At 42.6% G+C, this 13,265-nt stretch overlaps 1 long non-coding RNA gene across 2 annotated transcripts; it reads left to right on the forward strand.

The window, feature by feature from the left end:
* Positions 1-10,178: 10,178 nt before the first annotated feature.
* On the forward strand, positions 10,179-12,752 carry LOC130914985 (uncharacterized). 2 transcript variants are annotated; one of them, XR_009063035.1, is made up of 7 exons: positions 10,179-10,256; positions 10,509-10,653; positions 10,745-10,901; positions 10,977-11,127; positions 11,311-11,426; positions 11,519-11,720; positions 11,913-12,752. It is a non-coding gene; the product is annotated as an uncharacterized LOC130914985 (long non-coding RNA). The 2 variants fall into 2 exon arrangements; XR_009063034.1 differs by having other exon boundaries at positions 11,062-11,127.
* Positions 12,753-13,265: the final 513 nt, after the last annotated feature.

Consider the following 13,265-nt stretch of genomic DNA (forward strand, 5'->3'; position numbering starts at 1 on the left):
CATGAATTGTGAACATATATCTGGTATGATGGCACATTTTCATGTCGTTGTCGTCTCATCAGATGTAAATTGGCAATCTTTTCGTCACGTTAGAGTCATCCAAGATGCGTTTTCGGTGCGTCATCATGACGTCATCGTCATGACAAAAATCTTCGTTAACGAAATGTCTTCTTTGTCGTCATCATTGACGAAAACAACACTGCTGTTCACAAAGAAAATTCACCAGGCTGAGAAATAAGTCAATACCATGGTCGTCATCATCACTCAATGGGTCTACTGCCATGCGAATTCTGTTCATGAATGTTTGATCAAAAATAAAGTAATTTGGTAGAACAGTAATATGGTTTTCAGTTTCTATCTGTTGTGGGGTATATTCATTTATTTCGAGGGCATCACTTCCTGCAAATATGACCTGAGTTGCACCATCTCCAGCACCGTTAAGGACCCCTCTCTGCCAAAGTTGGAGAGGTGTTTGTCCTCCTTGTGTAGATAATCCATAGTGGTTGCACTGATTTCGAAATTCTGCAACTGCCCTTTGAATTCTTTGCAAATAGATGAAGTGGAGATCATCTGTGGAATCCAATATTCCCTCATTTTCCATTACCATGAAGATATTACTAAAGTGGTAGGAGACAACTGAATTTAGTTCGGCCCACAACCATTCTATTCGCTGATTGTGGACACTGTGTCCTGTTATAACACTGCCTCTGTTTAACCCCCTTCTTTCCAGCATGTATCGAGCAACTTCTGTGTTCTCCATGCCATGATCACAGAGTACTCTTAACAGTAGGACAAAGCATTGTATGCCAGTACTTTTGGCCCGCAGTGAACTTAATACAACTAGACTTAAGAGATGTGTCAAATGGCGATCAGCTATACCAGTGGTCTCCAAACTATTCCACATTGGGACATCCGTGAAGTTGGCCCCCCATCAGACGCAAATTTATATAAAAATTATGTCAATCGTTTGTGCTATGATTGTGCTTGTTTGTGCTGCAAAAAGTTTCGTTTGTGCCATCATCGTTTTGCAGTTATTAAACATTGTTTTTTAGGTCATCCAGAGTTCACCCAGCCCCCCATCTGCGGCGGAATGGAACCCCAGTGGTGTCATTTGATTCTGCCTCGTTAGTGCTGGATTGTGCTGCAAAAAGTTTTGTTTGAACTGCCACGGTTTTCGAGATATTCATAAAATGTATAGTGATGACGTCACGCGCAGCCCCCCATCTGCGGCGGAATGGAACGGCGATGATGCCATTTTTTTCTTCGTCGTTAGTGCTGGTTTGTGCTGCAAAAAGTTTCGTTTGTGCCCTCATCGTTTTGCAGTTATTAAACATTGTTTTATAGGTCATCCAGAGTTCACCCAGCCCCCCATCTGCGTCGGAATGGAACCCCAGTGGTGTCATTTGATTCCGCCTCGTTAGTGCTGGATTGTGCTGCAAAAAGTTTTGTTTGAACTGCTACGGTTTTCGAGATATTCATAATAATGTATAGTGATGACGTCACGCGCAGCCCCCCATCTGCGGCGGAATGGAACGGCGATGATGCCATTTTTTTCTTCGTCGTTAGTGCTGGTTTGTGCTGCAAAAAGTTTCGTTTGAACTGCCATCGTTTTGTAGTTATTAAACGTTGTTGTTTTTTAGGTCATCCAGAGTTCACCCAGCCCCCCATCTGCGGCGGAATGGAACCCCAGTGGTGTCATTTGGTTCAGCCTCGTTAGTGCTGGATTGTGCTATAAAAAGTTTTGTTTGAACTGCAACGGTTTTCGAGATATTCATAATAATGTGTAGTGATGACGTCACGCGCAGCCCCCCATCTGCGGCGGAATGGACCCGCGATGATGCCCTTTTTTTCTTCGTCGTTAGTGCTGGTTTGTGCTGTAAAAAGTTTTGTTTGAACTGCTACGGTTTTCGAGATATTCATAATAATGTGTAGTGATGACGTCACGCGCAGCCCCCCATCTGCGGCGGAATGGAACGGCGATGATGCCATTCGATTATGCTTCGTTAGTGCTGGATTGTGCTATAAAAAGTTTTGTTTGAACTGCAACGGTTTTCGAGATATTCATAATAATGTGTAGTGATGACGTCACGCGCAGCCCCCCATCTGCGGCGGAATGGACCAGCGATGATGCCATTTTTTTCTTCGTCGTTAGTGCTGGTTTGTGCTGTAAAAAGTTTTGTTTGAACTGCTACGGTTTTCGAGATATTCATAATAATGTGTAGTGATGACATCACGCGCAGCCCCCCATCTGCGGCGGAATGGAACGGCGATGATGCCATTTCTTTCTTCGTCGTTAGTGCTGGATTGTGCTGCAAAAAGTTTCGTTTGTGCCATCATCGTTTTGCAGTTATTAAACTTTTTTTTTTTTTTTGTAATGAAGACGATGCTCAACTTTTTTTTTCGGTCATCAAGAGTTCAATTGACCCACCCCCTCCACTCCTACTCGACCCGGAAATGTTATCTTTCATTTGTCCCGTTAAAAACTATAATTTTTGGTTTGCACTGCTTCGTTTTAATAGATATTGGTGTCGCAACCACAAACAAACGTTTTCTTAATCGATATACATTTTTCATGCTGTAGTGGTCACGTCACCAACACATACTCCTGACGCAGCCTTCATTTGTTTTGGTGCCGTCGCATAAGGTTTGTCTCGTCCAACTACACACAGTCAATTGCTTTTGTTGTTTTTTTTCATCACAGGTTTATAACCTGGAATTGACTATAGGTTTTTTTGTTTTCTTAAAAAAAAAAATCTGCCATAGGATATGCCACTGTTTTGGGGCGAGCTTGCTGCAAATCGTAACATTCGGTGAGTACAGTCAGATTCGTCACAAAAAGAACATTCTAATTCCTCCAAAAATTAATACATGTGCAATTAAACTGCGGTCACCGCAGTATTAAATTGATGAGTGGCTGTAGAAGAAACTTAAAGAACCATATGCATCGCAACAGTTAAAAGGAAACTTGAAATAAGTAATTGTTAAATGTTAAATAAAAGTTATTTTGTTAAAAAAAAAAAAAAAATATATATATATATATATATATATATATATATATATATATATATAAATATCAAACTATATACATTTTAATAATTAAACAATCAACTATATACACCAGATCAATGTCAATATCAAACATTCACTGCTTAAAACATATCAAACTATATACACTGTAACAATTAAACAATCAACTATATAGATAGATAGATAGATAGATTTATTAACAGACTCAAGGTCCAACAACACAACACAACAATAGATTAAAAGACAAAATACAATAAAGAAATGGTAAAACAATAACACAGCACTGGGTCTGCTAACGACCCACATTTAAAAGGCACGTATACCAGTGCTTCCAAAACCGAGACAAGTAGCGTGTAAAGCTGTACAAAATGTTGGTCAGGCCCAACACAATCACATTTTCTGAACCATTCAGACGACTGATAAACTTAAACATGTTTATCCTTAAAACAGACTGGAGGGTTTTCACCCGAGCTGCTACAAACATTGCTGAAGCACTGGTCCATCTGGGCCTTTTTAACAAAATTCTTAGGGAATCATTATATGCCACTTGTAGTCTCTGGAAATGTCCTTTGTTATAATTAGACCACAGATGTGCAGTGTAGAGTGGTGTACAATAAGCCTTAAAAAGGGCCACCTTGACCTCATCCGAGCAGTGACCAAATTTACGGAAGAGGATATTAGCTTGGACATATAACGAACGGCACTGGCGAAATATGTCCTCATTGTCTGTCAGCGTGTCGGTGATCATATGGCCGAGATATTTCACCTGACTGCAGGACTTTAATTCTTGACCAGCCAACTTAAAGTCAGGGAAGACCATATGTTTATCCCCATTTGATCTTACAATCATCACGACACTCTTAGCATCATTATATTTTATATCGTGTAGCTCCCCATACCTGGCACACACAGTGAGCAGCTGCTGGAGACCAGCTGAACTTGGACTAAAAAGCACACAGTCGTCAGCATACATAAGATGGTTCACCACCAACCCACCAGCCATGCAGCCAGTTTTACATCTACTTAACTGTTTTGACAAATCATTCATATAAAATTTAAATAAAATTGGAGATAAAACGCTCCCTTGACTAACCCCATTGGTGACGTGGAAAGGCGCAGACACACAGTCATCCCATTTCACTTGCATTGTTTGGTGTGCATACCAATATGACAGAATTCTTAAAATATCGCTAGAAACACCCGCTTGGCTTAATTTCTTAAACAACTTTCCATGGTTGACACGGTCAAAAGCCTTGGAAGCGTCTAAAAAACACATAAGCACAGAGGAGTTTTTACTTACATATGTATTTACCAATTCTTTTAAAACGTAAATACACATATCCGTACCATGCTTAGGTTTAAAACCAAACTGATTGTCCGTTGAGCTTATAGACGCATTAACTCTCTCTAGTAGGAGGAGTTCAAAAACCTTAGAGAGGACACTAGCGAGGGCGATGGGTCTGTAATTGTCAGAGCTGTTCACTTTTCCTGCTTTGTTTTTGATGACAGGGACTAGCAGCACTGACATTATAGATTCAGGAAGACAGCCATGAACCATAAATGATGTAAAGCAAAGTGCGAGAAGCAGAGCAAGCCTCGGGCTAGCATGCTTTAGATGTTCAGCAGATATAAAGTCCATACCTGTGGATTTATTAACTGATAAGTTCTTTATAACCTGATACACCTCATGGGTCGTAAATGTGCACACCCCTTTGACATTGCCTGCTTGATAGGCATCCTTCGGCACACAGTTAAATAAATTTTTATAATGCTGTCGCCAGAAAGCTGCAATATCATTTGCACCAGAGAAACCATCTACCGTACAGGGTAAGGAGGGCTTGCAATTATTAGCAAACCTCACCTCCTTCCAAAAGTCTTTAGAATTTTTACGTAAAAGCTTCTTGGCCATGGAGTCAGTCCTCAAATTTTGCTCATTCTTTTTAATGTACCGAACTGCATACTTATATTTTGCATTTGTGAGCTTCTTGTATTCAAATATAGGGCCCTGCCTGGGTCTATCAGCCAAAGCCCAAGACTTGGTAGCTTCACAGGCTTCAGCATAAAATCCGGCTACAAAAGTATTCCAGCCAGGCCTGACTTTACCCCTCTTTTTAAATTTAGCGAGGGGTTTACTGGCAGCAAGAAGAGCTGATACGATGTGATTGTACATGTCCATAACATCTGTTTTATGTTTAAGGTTACTACAGTTATCATCTCTACACATAACTGCTTCCTTGGGCAGATATAATTTGCTCAACAGTACATCGGTGTCGGAAAAATAGGACGTAATGCTATCGTCTGAAAGAGCGGACCAGATTACTAGATCTGGATTAACGCTGTTCTTTGCTTTAACTGTATCAGGAACATTAGCAAAATTAATAATCATCTTAACCGGGATATGATCGGAGGTAGACATATTATATAGAATTTCCATCTGTGCCAGGGAACAGTGCGCATCTGCAGTAGCGATACAATGATCCAACCAAGATGTGGTGTGCCATGCCTCACTTACTGGACTGTCTCAGGAAATTAGAATACACAATATTCTAATTTTTTGAGACAGTCCTGTGTATATATACAGGACTGTCTCAGGAAATTAGAATACACAATATTCTAATTTCCTGTGTACAAAAGACTCATGTGTTATTTGTATTCTAAACAGGCAAACTCCGGGCCACCACGTTTTGGGTCCTCCTCTGCCTGCCTGTATGGGCGCCAATTAATTTAGAGCGAGGAGGAAGAGAGAAAGTTCGTGGCTACTCGCCTTTCAGTTGTCGCCAGTAGTTGTGAATTGTGTTCATTTAGAAATTTCCTGAGTGCGTGTGCAAGTCCCGTGTGCGTCTATGAGAGGTGAGTGCATGAACCTCTTTGTACTGTTTAGCATTTATTATTGTTGTTTGAGACACCACGAGTTAGCTCCGCGCGCTAAGCTAATTAGCGAATTGCTAAAGTGCCATCTCGGTATTTACTGTGAGTTGTATGTTAGTATATTAGGCTCGAGCGTATGACGTGGCACTCGCGAGGTTTCCGCCGCTATCGCCATTGTGGAAGCGAGAAACATAAGCAATGAGGCATTTCAACACAGGTCGCTCTTTAAAAATGGTTGGAAATTATTGTGCGGTAAAGAATTGCAACAACCGATCGAATAGAAAGGAGAATGTACAGCTCGACGGAACACCATTGAGTTTCTTCCGGATCCCTACATGGAGAAAAGGCGAGGGAAAGCTCATATCTGAACTTACCAAACGTCGAAGAATGGCATGGGTGGCCTCGATCAGAAGGAAGGGCATAACGTTTGATTCTCCAGTTACACACTGAGTTTGCTCTATGCACTTCCACTCCGGTAAGTTAATTTCGTTTGTTTACGCAAATTTCAGTAACTTTACGCCCTAAGTCGGCCTGTTGTTAGCTATTGCTAAAGCTAAACAACTAGCATGCATACATGTGCATTGTCTTCATAAGACATAATTCATGTCGTTGCTAAATGAAAAAGCTGTAATATTTTGACGTGAGAGAGTGGCAAAGAATTTGTACACAGGCTACATTTTATGCAGCAAAAGATTTGTACATCCGTGGTCACAGACTAATGTAAACACACATTGCCTACCTTTGCTAGAAAGATGTGTTGCCGTTTGCTATGGTCATAAAGTGAAGATCCTGCACCCATCCGCAGCAAAACTGTTCGTAGCTTTGTAGCGATTTGTAGTTTCGGAATTGCTGATGAGTGTAGTAACATATACCAAACACTAAATACAGCATGATGTCCATTTCGCGTAGTGGTGGAAGCTTGTCGACATCTTTATTCCATTTGTGTTCGGCTTGCTCGTGAGGGTCAACATTGTTCACATCCTTAAAATTGCTCACATATCTGTCCTTCGCCGTGGTAACAAGTTTGTCTCTGTATTGAACTGGCAAGTATTCCTTACTTTTTTCCATCTTTGGTTGCCGCTAAGTTTAAATGTCCCGTGATGCTTCCGCAATGGTTGCGTTGTCGCAAATCTCGCATGATCCCGTGCTGCTGTGACGTAAACGCTCGAGCCTAATTGGCCTTGCTGTCACTACTGGGCTGTAATTCGCTTTATTTTCTCCTTTATACAGAAAACCACACACACACACACACACACACACACATACCCACTCATTCATCCACGGATTCACCGGCACCAATTCCTGCTAGCAATCTACAGTTTAGTTGACTACCCATCCAAATTAAACCATCGCCATCACACGGACATTGTCGCCATCTGTTGTACCATTTTGGAACTGCCATTTCGGATAAAGTAATTTTAAGTTACTGCAATCTGCCTCCTCATTATTCTGCCTCCTTCCATCCATCCTCGGACATTCTGGGCCATGAAGTAGCGCTCTGGCCGGCGCCCCAGGTTGTGTGAGATAGAAATTTGAACCACCCAGATCTACAGTCAGGTTTCCTACGCTATCGCAAATCCTCCCCCACATTGTGTATTCTAATTTTCTGAGACAGTCCAGTATATGAGTGTAGCTACCAGAGGGCAAGAGCTCCCTACTGGAAAAAACTAATCCATTATCTCTACAGAGATGATTTAGGTGGTTGGCAAATAGAGAGCCGTTGTCTGAAATGTCAGCATTAAAATCTCCAACTATAAAAACATTGGTGTATTTTACATTCATCAAAAATGAACTAATAAATGCCAGCTTATCCATAAAATCTTCAACATTATCCCGACATTCGTATGGGGTATATACATTCACAATTAGGAATTCTTTGTCAGACTTGGCCAAGTGTAAAGCAATGCACCAATCTACACCAAGTCTAAGGACATTGACCACAGAGTCCAGTCTTTTATTCCATAAAACCGCCACGCCACCAGGTATTCTGCCCCTTCTTATACCCAGACTGAGGTCAGTGGAAGACTCGCCGGCGCCATGAAAGTTATCATTGAGCGTATTTAGCCCTTCTAAGTCCTGTTTCGCCAGAAAAGTTTCCTGTAGGCACAGAATGTCACAGTGCTCTAGCAACTGATCCACAACAATGCGGCGAGCTTTATCCTCCGCGCTCTGACCCAAGCGCAGGCCACGGCAGTTGTAAAACAGTACGTTCAGATCCATAGCATAGGGTTAGACTCTCGCGGCAGTTACCGGCGCATTCACAGCTCCAGCAACATTTGCATGTTTACGTGGCTCATAAAAGCGCCGAACAAACGCTCCCTCCGGCCAAAGCTCCGTGTTATACATGTCGCAGACATCCTGGCACTCAGCAGAAATTTTAAATGATGCATATCTTCCATTCATCGTTGCGATCCTATGACATGTCACCTCTCGACAAAGTTTCAACTCGAGGTGAGCGCGCAGAGTATCAGCGTCTAGTTCGGGAGAGAACTTAGTTGCAAAGACACTCACCATCTTCGTTTTGACCACTTTGATATTCCCAGATGATCCTGTACCGATTATAGCTTTGCCAGATTGCCTTGGCACCGTTGGCAAGTTAGTGTCGCGTGAGCCCCGCGTGGCACCGGTCGTCACCGCACGCCTCTGTTGACCCCTCCTCACAACGCGGGTCCATTTTGGGGATTCGGGATGAGACGTCGTCGACCCCGATGTAACTGCTGAGGTAGCCGCCTCCACAGTTACCGGCGACAGCGCGTTTAGCTGTTCTCCCGGCACAGCGCTTCCGGACCCCGCCGCAGAGCTGTCATTAGCCTTCTTAGCGCTAGCACTAGCACTAGCATTCGCCTCACTAGGACGCCTCATCGATGCGATCTGCCCGGTGCAGCCGTGATCGGCGGGGTTTTCCAGGTCAGTAACCCTGCGGGTTACGTCCACCACGACAGGGCGCAGATTATCACTGGCTTCAGCCTGTAGATGTAGCGCACTCTTCAATGCAGAAACCTCTGCGTGTAGCTGCTTCACTTTACGGAGAATGCTACAAACGTCCAAGTTAGAAAATGTCACTGGTGGTAGTTCATCGAGATAGTGTGAGACAAACCGTGGGACATTGTCACCACACTCATTCAGGACTTTGAGGCAGCTTTTAATGTTATTCGCGTCTTTTTGCGCACCTTTGTGCGAAATATTCCGCTGTGTAGTTGGGCAAAGCTCAAACAGCGTCTTTTTTGAGGCTTCAATCCAGTCGGAATCGAAACAGTTGGTAGCCAAAATGACAATTTCATCCTGACTTAAAGTTCGTATTTTCATAGCCAGGAAGTGTAAAAGTTCATCCTCAACTATGATTTTCCCGTCGATCGTCTGGAAAACCTCCGGTTTTAGACGTACTCTGGAAAAAGCCGCAGCTCCAGAGCTTGCTGCTGCTGCCGTACCATCCGCCATCTATATACACCAGATCAATGTCAATATCAAACATTCACTGCTTAAAACAAACTATATACACTGTAACAATTAAACAATCAACTATATACACCAGATCAATGTCAACATTCACTGCTTAAAACATATCAAACTATATACACTTTAACAATTCAACAACTATATACACCAGATCAATGTCAACATCAAACATTCCCTGCTTAAAACATATCAAACTATATACACCAGATCAATGTCAATATCAAACAGTCACTGCTTAGTATAAAACAAAGCATGTGGGGTGACCTTTATGTTGTCTGACTTTGCTTTCACTCCACTTCCAAGGTCATCGTACATCTCCCATGAACATGCAGCCCTCCTGCAGAATGCCACATAATGTCCAAGAGAATCCTGGGTCAAGCCTCTTTGAAATGCTATGACTGCTCTCAAAGTAAAGGTGTTCTCTTGCAGCACCAGACTGGAGGGAAATTCCAGCAAGGCAACTTCTGCAGTACTGCTGCCAAAGTCGGTGTCAATCCACACAAATGCTCCCATACTGTAGCTGTGGCAAACATTCCCTGAACATAGACCCGTTTCTGTAATTTTGCCTTGTTTTTCAAATGCAGATGTGCATTGAGATGTTTTTGGGTTTGACCTGAGGCAGGTGGAGTCAGGAAGGCTGAGTCCTGCTTCAACAGCTGCCTGAAGATGAGCCATGCCACAGGTCTGCAGCATGGCGATGTCGGTACACACAAGGGGAACTTCCCTTGTCACCTGTGTGCTGAGATCGCATAACTGTGAGGAACATTGTTTTTTCAGGAAAACACTTGGAAGATTTCTCATGGCTCTTCCAATCAGAGTGGAAATGTGGCAATTTGCATCTACTTGGAGCGCACCGGAGGTCAGGTGGACAGATTTGAAGATTTCTCTCAATAGTTCTGCTCTCTGTGAGTACACTTGCTGGGTGACACCCCGTGTAGTAACCGTTTTCACAAGGCTAAAGAATTGGTTGTCACATTTGGGGCTGCGAACAGCATTTTCAAAAGAAACGCTGTCACAAAAAGCACAACATAAACTTTGGAAAAGCGCATCAAATGCACATGTATTTAGGACAGAGATTTTGAATTTGCCAACTTTCACAGGCTGTTGGTGGTTCCCATTCTTTAACATTGGCACCTTAACTTTTTTGCGTCCAACAGATGGATCCACATGGAGCCATTCAGAACATGGCGAGAGATAGGAACTCAGCTTCCTTTTTTTGGGTGGAACCACGAGACCTCTCCAATTTTCAACCTCATTCTCATCCATCTTTTTGTGGGCAGCAGTGTCAGACTCATCACTGGGGTGAGCATCATTTTTGTTTTTGTTTTCATCACTGTCAGCCTTTTCAAATTTTTGTTTAGCAGCGCAAATTCTCATGTTCCCCTCAATAAAGGACAGATGACGAGAAATGAAGCGGTCAACACGAAGAGGCAGGCTCTCGTGCTTGAAAAGCCCATTTTTTATGAGGTTGAACTCTGCTTCAACAGCAGCGGAACTTGCAGTGATGCTGGTGCTTTGGAAGAGAGGGACCATTATTCCTGTCCAAAGTGGTAAGTAGCATCCAAGTCTTATTACATGGGCAATAATCTCAGGGAGGAAACGGATGTTATCTCTGTCCCCATCAGCCTTGGCAAGTGACCTGCTCTCCTCACATATTTCTGTCACCCACTGTCTGGCATCTGTCTGGATCTGATGACTATGCGCATCCAGTGGTTCTTGTCCCACAACCTCTTCAACTTGGGAGCTGACAAGTTCTTCAGCAATTTGAGATTTCAGGTACATCTTGCACCTTTCTGATGGGAGAGGGGCTCCAGAACTGTCATTCCCTTCGTATTCACTAAGTGCCACAATAGTGATGGCACTTAGAAGTTTTTTTGCGTGCTCCAAACTTTGTGACTTGACAAGCTGTGCTAATGACCTCACAAAGAAATCTTTAACACGGTATCTTTTATTTTTCAGGCAGTCCCACCGGCAGATCATCTTGATGCAGTGTGCAACATCTACCCTGACAAAACATGGGGGCAGCTTTGCTTTGCAGGTTGATTGCCAAGCAATACTTTAAAGCATTCATTGATGTAAGTCTTCAAATCGGGATGAGGGGTGAAAGCCTTGACTAGAGCTCCAAGAACGGCTAGAGAAAAATCGCTCACAGCCTCTTTTGGAACAGGTGCTCCAGCATGAATCCATTCCTTTAGCCATTGTGTGATCGCACAAACATCATGCTTCTCTGACAGCATCTGCACCACTGGTACACTAGAGCTGTCATGCCCTGTCATAACACCTTGATAAAGGAAGATGTGGCCAGAAGAGCCATTCGGTCTCAACAATTTTTTAACTACTGAGCCAGTAGCATCAAAACATACTGTTGGGTGAGATTTTTTGTGTAATGTCTTGTACACGTGCATTTGCGTTTGACTCCAGTAGTGACAGAAAAACTTGTCCAGTCCAATGTCTTTAATGCTACCACTGTGAGGCACACTGTACTTCATTAATTGCAATGACAAAATGGGATTTTTGTCACCTAATGCCATATCGTTTTTCTCTTGTTTTGCCTTGCGCAGGGTGGCCAAATTTGGTAGATGACTCGGCTCAGGATCTCCAAAGTTCATCAGTTTCTCTGCCTGTGATGCCCGCCATACATGCGGTTCCATCCTGCCCTCCACAAGTTCTGTGGCAAGCTGGGAACGCAACTGCCCAGACATGAACCGCTTTGAGTTGCCAGTGTGCAGGGAGTCATCACTGTTCTTAATGTAACAGTTGAGCATCATTGGACTGTTGATTTTGGGCTCTCTGTCACAATTGAGGTTGAGAAGACCATGACACTCCTTGCAGTATCCTCTGATGTCAATATAATTATTTGTTGCCATAGGATACACCTTAGCTCTTTTAAAAATAAAGGTGCAAGGACTTTTTACTGCTTTCCAGATTTGTTCATTTATAATGTGGGTCCAGGTGCCAGGCTTCAAAATTGTATATTTTCTTTTTTGGGTTTGACAGTACTTATTTCTGTATACAGCCTCTTCTGGAATAAATTTCCTCCACTCATCAAAAGGCACTTGAAGCTGAAATGACCGTTCAGGGTAAATGTCATCCAATTCAGAGCTTGTGTCGTCATCACTTGTTTCAGGATCAGTTTCATGATGACTGAATCCCAAAGCTGACAAGATGTTGTGTCTGTCTGTTTTAACAAAGGTGTAAAGAGCCTTTGCCGACATTTTCCCGCCCAGCTCCTTACTAAGTTCCGTCCAAACAGTGGCATTTGGAGTGGCTATGTTGCCAGTTTGAAGTATGGCCTCCTTGAATGAGCAGAGAACTGCAAAAATTGAGTCCCTGTCTACTGCTGGTTGTTCGGGCATCTAGTTTAAGGACAAAAGAAAATAATTAGGATTCATTGCTTCAGTTATATTGGCCTTTACCACCAATTATAATGTGCTATGTGCTATACTTCTAAACACTTGTTACACTTGATGAATGTAACTTTTAAAATGCAAAATGAAGATTAATATGGGTTGGCTGCATTCATAAATTAATAGCAGTAGAGCATGCTCTGCACATATATACTTCTTATAAATTTATATTTCTTGACTTATTTGACTTAGAGGTAAGAAAAATAATAAGAAAACCTGGAAAATAGCCAGGCAAAACTGCACTAGATGAAGTGTTCCCTTCTTGTGCACTACAGTTGCTAAATTACAATGTGCATTATGTTGGCTAGCTAACCTGCAGAGGGGGGGGAATCATTTATTTTGCAGACAATGTCCTAAAACTAGCAGTGCTGGCACACTGTTTTATATGTCGTATTAACTAAGTTTACTTACCCTTACTTTACCCTACTTGAAATTAACCTTGAAACTTGGAACGTAAATGGACCAGATTCAAATTACGACGAGTATACAGTTTATTTCTATGCACAT

This window comes from Corythoichthys intestinalis, chromosome 4 (assembly GCF_030265065.1).
Source record: "Corythoichthys intestinalis isolate RoL2023-P3 chromosome 4, ASM3026506v1, whole genome shotgun sequence".
Lineage (NCBI taxonomy): Eukaryota > Metazoa > Chordata > Actinopteri > Syngnathiformes > Syngnathidae > Corythoichthys > Corythoichthys intestinalis.